General features: G+C 43.3%; 1 long non-coding RNA gene across 1 annotated transcript; it reads left to right on the top strand.

The window, feature by feature from the left end:
* The first annotated feature begins 3,505 nt into the window (after positions 1–3,505).
* On the top strand, positions 3,506–4,776 carry LOC122883640. The gene is made up of 2 exons (XR_006379676.1): positions 3,506–4,406; positions 4,597–4,776. It is a non-coding gene; the product is annotated as an uncharacterized LOC122883640 (long non-coding RNA).
* The last annotated feature ends 4,744 nt before the right edge of the window (positions 4,777–9,520 follow it).

Genomic DNA, 9,520 nt, shown 5'->3' with positions numbered 1-9,520 from the left:
AATCACTGGAGCTGCTTCTTTCACAATGTAAGTCTATGGAAAACAGACAGATCCTGTTTGGCCACCATGTCAAATTGGCTTCAACTGGCGCACTTACTGGTGGCATTTGTCATTCAATCTCAGTATCACCAGCAAAACTGCTCATCCCTCCTTCGCCAACAAAAGCATATAGCCTAGTACAAATCCCTGCGTGTGAACACGTCCTAACACTGAGCTTTGAGCTCATTATGTTCAATTCCATGGCGCTTATATCGACGAGTGGCAAAGAGGCATGATGACAAATAGTGAGGAATAACTTTTGAGGGCGGACAGTGGTGTGTGTGGGGTGTACTAGCCTCTCATCCCACTGTTAAACAGCGTCGGAGCTACCTCTGAAGTCTGGGGTGCTCTGCCCTAAGGCCACGAAGCGCTGGAGGAGTGTCTTAGAGCGGCGAGAGGGACTGGGGTCTTGGCGAGGTTCTCGCCATGGAGAGTGAGCCCTATGAGGGATGAGGTTTCGCAGGGCAAAAGGCTCCTTCTGCTGCCATATGAAGTTGTCGGTTTGGTGGGAGGGGCTTAGCGGAGTGATACGAGCAGCAGAGAGAGACGCGGAAGGCTTTCCATTGTGTATGTTCAATTGTTGCCTACTGCAGCTTTAATGTTTCCGACCAACCAAACGATTGAGATGTCCACTGAGTGCACTCTCAACAATCTGCAGTTACAGTGAACAGGTACCAGGTACAGTGCTGGTGCTTTGAGCCAAATGCACACATCAGCTTGTTAGCATGCTAACATTTGCTAATTAGCAAACAATTCTGTATGAATATAATAGGATGCCTCAGGGCCTTTGTAACAGTCCGGCGACGTTCATGAGGATGATGTTAGGGATCTTTGGCGATCAAAACTTCCTCAGTTTGTTGTGCTATCTGGACGATGTCCTCGTGTTCGCGCCCACTGAAAATATGGCTCTTGAACGTTTACAGATGGTCTTTCAGAGACTACAGTTACATAACCTCAAGCTCGCGCCCAAGAAATGCAACTTTCTAAGACGGTCAGTGAAGTTTCTCGGTCATATCATCAGCGCTGATGGTATTCAGTCTGACCCAGATAAAGTTGCAGCCATAACCTCTTTGACAGAATCTGACCTTATGGAGGATGGCACTGATGTCCCATCTCAGCGCAAAGTTCGTTCGTTCCTTGGTATGGTGGTGTATTACCAGCAGTTTATTGAGGGCTGTTCTACTATAGCCAAACCACTGTTTCGACTCACATCAGGGTCGAAAGGTCCTCGCGGAACTCGTAGAAAGTGTCAGGTTCGTAAGAAACTTAGTGCTGTTGACTGGACTGAAGAATGTAGGTCAGCGTTCAACAAATTAAAACAAGCCCTGTTAGACCAAGTCATTCTCGCGCACCGAACTTTACTGACCCGTTTTTGCTTTCTGTCGACGCCTCTACAGACGGGTTAGGCGCTGTCTTGTCGCAAGTTCCTGCTGGTGGTACAACAGCCAGGCCAATTGCATTCGCTAGTAAGTCCCTCAGTTATGCTCAGTCAAAATATCCTGCGCACAGACTAGAGTTTTTCGCACTTAAGTGGGCGGTGTGCGATAAGTTCCACCACTGGTTGAGAGGTCATCAGTTCACCGTGTGGACAGACAATAACCCGTTAACTTATATATTGTCCAAAGCTTGTCTGGATGCGTGTGAGCAGAGGTGGATTGCTAAGCTTGCACCTTTCCAGTTCGATATCAAGTACATTCCAGGACCCAGAAATGTGGTTGCTGACGCTTTAAGCAGAGAGCCTTTTGTGCAGTCCAGTACGTCCCATCGTTTGACCAGAGTGCCGTATGCCAAGTTACTTGCTGAGGCTGCGGCTGTGGGCACCACTGGTGTTCAGGATGCTTTTCGGTGGTCTGCCAATCCACCTGATTTGACATCCGAGTGTGGCCAGCCTGTCTTTACACAATGTGCAGCAGATGTTGCGTCTGGCTCCGTTTCATCTCAGGAAGTTGCTGCTGTGCTCAGTCAATGTAAAGATAGTGACGCTGAGTTGGTTGCACACGCATTGCTCTTGCCACAGTTCTCCCAGACAATCCTGGTACCCCCCAAATATTGGCTCTGACGTGCTGTCCCACGATGAGTTAAAAGAGAAACAAAGGAATGATTTGGATTTGAACAGAGTGATCGTGTATGTGGAAAGAGGACGGAGACCATCTAGGAGGGAGCGTGCTAAGGAATCTGCTGAAGTGATCAAGTTGTTGAGGAACTGGAAGAAACTAACTATGAAAGATGGAGTTCTGTACCGTGTTGCAAAGAATCCAGTAACTAAAAAGAAGACCTACCTGTTTGTTGTTCCTCTCTCGTTGCAACGTAAAGTTTTGCATGGGGTTCACGATGAGGCTGGCCATCAGGGACAGCAAAGGACTCTGTATTTGGCGAGGCAGAGGTTTCATTGGTTGGGGCTCTCTAAAGACGTGGCAGAGTATGTCAAGCGCTGCAGGCGGTGTGTGGTTGGGAAGTCCCCTGAGCCGGAGGCTAGAGCACCACTAGGAAACATTCGTGCCTCTGAGCCTCTTGAACTGGTCAGCATCGATTTTTGGTCGGCTGAAGATTCCGCTAATAGGTCCTTGGATGTGCTTGTCGCCACGGACCATTTCACTAAAATGGCACACGCCTTCCTGTGTCCCAACCAGTCAGCCAAAGCAGTCGCTCATCAGCTATGGAATAACTACTTTTGCATTTATGGATTTCCAAAGCGGCTTCATTCCGATCAGGGAGCCAACTTTGAGAGCGCTCTAATTGCGGAGTTGCTGAGCGTGGCTGGGGTGCAAAAATCGCACACTACACCCTATCACCCCATGGGTAATGGCTCATGTGAAAGGATGAACCGTGACGCTAGGTAACATGATTCGAGCACTGCCCCTAGAGCAAAACACCGTTGGCCCGATGCCCTGAAATCATTGACATTTGCTTATAACTGCACTGTACACGAGACAACTGGCTATGCTCCGTTCCTGCTCATGTTCGGTAGAGTGCCGCGACTCCCGGTGGATGTGATATTTGGTTCGGTTCTCAATGATCCAGAAGTTGTGGACTATGATCGTTATGTTGAGTCCTTGCGAAAAAACTTGTGTGAAGCAGTGGCCATAGCACAATCAATGGCAACTAAACAACTTCAGCGCCACAGTGATCTGTACAACAAGAAAGTGCATGGGGCTCCGGTGGATGTGGATGATCGAGTGTTATTAGCCAACAAGGGGGAGCGTGGAAAACGGAAGCTCGCTGATCATTGGGAAAACACAATCTATGTCGTGATCGAGAAAAACGATGAGAGCCACACCTTTAAGATTCAGAACCCCACCAGTGGTCAGATAAAAGTTGTTCATCGTAATCTGATAATGCCAGTGAACTTCCTGCCTCTGTCTGATTCAGATTCTAATGCTCAGGAACAGGATGTTGTGTCCCTTGCATCAAGTTCAGTGGACATCAGTGTAGACAGGTCAGCAGTCACTGATGTTGCTTCGGGTCAGTTGAGTTTCGGACAAGGGCATGGGTGTCTGAGTTACCATCAGCATCTGGCAGTGTTACGGATGCAGGAGATGGTGATCCGCTGGAAGATACTGTGCCAGATAATGTGCTGGAAGCTGGAGCTGTTGAGCAATGCAGTTCTGCCCCTTGCCCAGACCCAGAGACTGTTACATCCCCTGACTCTGTCCTGCCTACTGACCCTATGGTGACTGAAGTTGACACTGTTCCTGACCGTAGATCCCGAGCTGGACGGTTACTGAGACCAGTGTCTAGACTTATTGAAATTATGCACTAGTGACTTGCGTCGGTCTTTGGAGTTTTTGGTGTTGGAATACAGTTTTGTTTTCCATTTTTATTTTATGAGAGGTTTGCAACATTTTTGTAATGTTGTCATTTTGAGTTGTCATTTGAAATTAATTGACATGGGTCTAGTCTATTCTGAGGTGTATTACAGTTACATATGTATAGAATATGTAGGTGGGCATATTCTTTTTCCTTATGTGTGTAGATGGGATTTGGCCAGTCCTTTTTCTCACGCTAATCTTTTTGATGGTTTTCGTAACTGGGTGTGTAGCTGTAATGGTAATTAAGTATTCCTCATTAGCATATTGGGAACAGTGGTGATTGGTTTCCTGTACTCGAGAATTGTGCCTGGTATTTTGTGTAATTCTAGGGGGGTGAATGTAACATGTTCATTATTTATAATATAATTACACAAAATTGTTCTTTTATTTGTCACTGTTTCATACCTGGCTTTTGATTTGCTGTGCTGCTTTGGTCCTTCAGCCCCTTCTTCTGTATTTTTATTTAATTTCTTCTTCGTGTGTCCCCCGGCTGCACCTGTATAAATACGAGGGTCGCGACTTCCTCTTCCCTTTTTGTAAATCCCGTGTTGGGAAGAGGTAAGTCATCTTGTGTAATCCCCTGTTTTAAGTGTCTTTCTGTTATTATTTTGTCCTAATTTATCATTACTACACTGTTATACTGCCATTTAAGTTTATATTGAGCACCGATGTCGCTCCGTCATCGTGCTTTATTGATTGGAAGAAGGTATGCGTGGAATGCTAACTATGTCAATTGTGTTTCCTGTAGTTTTGGGCTGGATCGACACTTAAGCACATGTTAATCATATCTATTATTGTCAACCAGGTATGTTGTCCCTTTTTGTAAATCCCGTGTTGGGAAGAGTTTTGGGCTGGATCGACACTTAAGCACATGTTAATCATATCTATTATTGTCAACCAGATTAAACGGAGAGCGCCTCCGAACGTTCCACTGTGTTACGTGCTCCTTGTGCACCACACCGCAAGATCTACACAACGCAGAAGTACGACGGTTACACTGAATCATCATTACCCATATCACCCTGGATTTACCTGACTGTATTTTCATTGAAAACATCTACAAAATCACACTGATATAAGTTAAATAAATGTACATTGGAACAACATTAGATTTATCACATTTTTATCACAAAGTTTCCTACATGCATACTTTGTGACTAGTTTAAAGAAATTGGAAATTTAAATGTCAGTGATTTTTTAATAATAGTTAAATGTTGTATGCTAGTCAAGCCGAGGAATCAAGCAGGAGGGAGCAGGACCCAAACGCCTGGACAGACGTCCAGACAGGGTGGGTACAACATGAGTAATTTAATAAAAGGAAAAAAAGGCTTACACTGATGCAGACAGGAGTCACTCAAAAAAACAGGTAAGCATGGAAATAGTCCAAAACACAGAAAATTAAGGCCTGGACACTCGACGTGAGTACAATGACAAACTGACACCGAACAAAAGAAAAAATTTGACTAAATAAACTTAGGTAGGGGAGATAACGAGACAGGCGCAACTAATTAGGGCGGGGCAAACTATAAATACTGGAGGAAAAAGCAAACAAAGACTGGAAGAAAAAACGCAAGACACACGAGGAGAGGAGAACACTTCAAATATAACAGGAAATAACAGGACAAAAACCCAGAACCATAACAGTACCCCCCCCCCCCCAAGAGTTCCCAGACGTCCCTTCAACAAAGAGTCCAATAAATGTACAAATCGAGCTGGGTGGGTGGAGGGGGTCCGAAAGAGGGATTCAAGGCCAAGTGGAAGATCTCAGGTGGCCAGTCTAGGGGCAGGACAGGTGCGGTCCAGGAACTGGTATTGGCCAGGCTGTTGACTGGGGATCAGGCAGGACCAATGATAGCTCTGGAGCGCTGGGCAGCGGTGAAGACGAACAGTTGGGCAGCGGTGTGTCACGACGTCGGCAGGAGCCACGCTTCCTTCTTGGGGTTTTCCAGAAGGTGCCTCCAAGACAGGAACAGGCTGAGGTGCAACCTGGTTAGCAGGCTGAGACGCAGACTGGAGGCTAGCACGAAGGAGGTAGGCAGCTGGGAACCAGCAAGCTGAGGTGCAGGCTGATAAGTAGCAGGCTGGCTGCTAGCAGGCTGGGAATCAGGCTGGTTGCTAGCAGACTGGATGCCAGCAAGCTGGAGGCCCAAAGGCTCAGAAGCCGGAACTGGCAGGTGGTTGGCCAACCCCGAGCTCTCCATTAAGGAGTATACAAAAAGTCTGTGCCTAATGTCTATGGAGTTTTCAATGAATAAGTGTAATCTCTCAAGAACAGGGCAGACAGGAGTCACACAAAAAAACAGGTAAGCAGGGAAATAGTCCAAAACACAGAAAACTAAGGCCAGGACACTTGACATGAGTACAATGACACACTGACACTGAACAAAGTAAAACAAATTTGACTAAATACACTTAGGTAGGGAAGACAACGAGACAGGCGCAACTAATTAGGGCGAGGCAAACAATCAATACTGGAGGGAAAAGCAAACAAAGACTGGAAGTAAAACCACAAGACACACGAGGAGAGGAGAACACTTCAAACAAAACAGGAAATAACAGGACAAAAACCCAGAACCATGACATTAAAGGTATAAACACATCCGTAAATAATATTGCATATTAATTCACATGTAAATAGCTTCCATAAAAGAGACCATAGAAAGAGAGAGAGAGAGCTCATCCTGGAAACTTTTAGAGTTTATTATTCCTGGGAAATATTAGCTGTATAAAGGAAGATCTGATACCAGAGAAAGGCTAGACGGAGTTCTTGTGTAACATTTGTGTTAAGACCAACATTCACTTTTTTTGTACGCAGTGTCTGATTCAGAAAACTATTGCAATAGAGGCTGCTGAAGTACAGATTCTGTAGTAGTAGTAGTCTGCTACAGTTTGTTAAAAGGTGAAGCTCAGAAAAAGAAGTCTTGTGGTGGTGAGGTGTGAAACATCCAAAACCAAAAGTATTGTCTCTTTCAAGAATCCCACCACAGGATACAAATGAGGAATCATGAAAGTCACAGATGCTTTACACTGCTGGAAGGACATTGTTTGAGCTAAAGATCTAGCCTTTGACAATCTTTGTACATTAACAACCTAATGACGGTCAGGACGAGTTGAAAACAGCAGTGCTTGTAAAAGCTAAAGGATTCTTAAAGGCTCTCAAGTGATTGAGACATTATTAATTATTAACTGCCCAGCCTTTCCTTCTTATCTTTGAGGTTATAACACCATCGTTTAAATATTCCTGCAGACACTGGTAATGAATATTTTAGGCTCAGAAGCCGGAACTGGCAGGTGGCTGTCCAACTCTGAGCTACGCCCAGCATCAGATTCACTGAGAGAATCCAGGTAGGGCTGCAAACGTTGCTTGAAGTTGGCAGTCACAGTTAGGTTCTCTGCCATAACCAGAAGGTCGGAAAGCCTGGGTCTTTGTTTTCTCTATTAAGGAGTATACAAAAAGTCTGTGCCTAATGTCTATGGAGTTTTCAATGAATAAGTGTAATCTCTCAAGAAATGATAACACCTCTTTTAACTCTTCCACGAGAGATTTGACATCTGCTGGGTCCATGTTAGGTCAGTTTGTTCTATTGTATGCTAGTCAGGCCGGAGAATCAAGCAGGCGGGAGTAGGCCCCAAACGCAGATGTCCAGACAGGGTGGGTACAATATGAGTAATTTAATGAAAGGAAAAAAAGGCTTACACTGATACAGGCAGACAGGAGTCACACAAAAAAACAGGTAAGCAGGGAAATAGTCCAAAACACAGAAAACTAAGGCCGGGACACTTGACATGAGTACAATGACACACTGACACTGAACAAAGTAAAACAAATTTGACTAAATACACTTAGGTAGGGAAGACAACGAGACAGGCGCAACTAATTAGGGCGAGGCAAACAATCAATACTGGAGGGAAAAGCAAACAAAGACTGGAAGTAAAACCACAAGACACACGAGGAGAGGAGAACACTTCAAACAAAACAGGAAATAACAGGACAAAAACCCAGAACCATGACATTAAAGGTATAAACACATCCGTAAATAATATTGCATATTAATTCACATGTAAATAGCTTCCATAAAAGAGACCATAGAAAGAGAGAGAGAGAGCTCATCCTGGAAACTTTTAGAGTTTATTATTCCTGGGAAATATTAGCTGTATAAAGGAAGATCTGATACCAGAGAAAGGCTAGACGGAGTTCTTGTGTTAAGACCAACATTCACTTATTTTGTACGCAGTGTCTGATTCAGAAAACTATTGCAATAGAGGCTGCTGAAGTACAGAGTCTGTAGTAGTAGTAGTCTGTGCTACAGTTTGTTAAAAGGTGAAGCTCAGAAAAAGAAGTCTTGTGGTGGTGAGGTGTGAAACATCCAAAACCAAAAGTATTGTCTCTTTCAAGAATCCCACCACAGGATACAAATGAGGAATCATGAAAGTCACAGATGCTTTACACTGCTGGAAAGACATAGTTTGAGCTAAAAATCTAGCCTTTGACGATCTTTGTACATTAACACCCTAATGACGGTCAGGACGAGTTGAAAACAGCAGTGCTTGTAAAAGCTAAAGGATTCTTAAAGGCTCTCAAGTGATTGAGACATTATTAATTATTAACTGCCCAGCCTTTCCTTCTTATCTTTGAGGTCATAACACCATCGTTTAAATATTCCTGCAGACACTGGTAATGAATATTTTAGCTGCACACATGATGGTTCTAATTCCTCACGATGCACTAAAGGAAACAATAAGATTTGGGTCAGTTAACACCTTTTGTTCTTTGGTAAACTCATAAACTTTCATGAGGAAAAGCAAAAGGAAAATGATGATTTCTGGTGAGAAGGTGTTTAAAAAGTGTTTAAAGTTCAACAGATGTATACAGATGCCTAAAGAGGTCCATGACAGGTCATGGACACAATCACAGAGAGCATCCATAGATGCTTCCTGACTTATTGCATCCTCTATGCTGACTTGGCTTTCCTTGAACCTAAAGTGTCTTCATCAGGTGCTCTGAATTACAAGAATGAGCAAACACTGTATATACACTGTACTGTCGGTCACTATTCAGTCTCAGTGGGGGAATTGGAAGTGAAATGCTTTATCCAGTATCATTACTATTTTCCCCCAAATACATTTTCCTTGAAGCCTGGACTGTGCCAAAAGAATAATTGTAGACTTTTACAGTTTTTAATAATCAATTAATACATTTATATATTTTAAAAAGCTAATATAAATAGTCCAACCCACAAACTAGCAACAAGCACCCTGATTGGCCAGCATGTGTGGAGTCAGGCCAATCCGAGCTTTAAATATTTTAAAGCAATAAGAAGTCTGTTAAATCAATTGATATGTGATGTTTAAAAAAAGTTTCATGTTTCTCTAAATAAAGCTGGAAACAATGCTGAAATGGAAAATGATTGGCACACATAAGTAAAAAGCAATTTAAAGCATTTACAAATTTAATTTACCATTTTAAAAATCAATGATTACTTTATTATATAAAGACAGAATAAATCAACAATCAGTTATTTTATTGTGCTTGATGCATAATTTAAAATTGCATTTAATTAATCAATTTATTAAAACACTGTAAAAGCTTTTAATTATTCTACTGGCATACTCCATTGTCCATCAATGTCCAAGACTGAATCCCACATTTGAATTTTTCAAACCCTGTTTTA

The sequence above is a fragment of the Siniperca chuatsi genome, linkage group LG10 (assembly GCF_020085105.1).
Source record: "Siniperca chuatsi isolate FFG_IHB_CAS linkage group LG10, ASM2008510v1, whole genome shotgun sequence".
Taxonomy (NCBI): domain Eukaryota; kingdom Metazoa; phylum Chordata; class Actinopteri; order Centrarchiformes; family Sinipercidae; genus Siniperca; species Siniperca chuatsi.
Note: the sequence above shows the minus strand (reverse complement) of the source record. Positions and strands in the feature narration are given on the sequence as shown.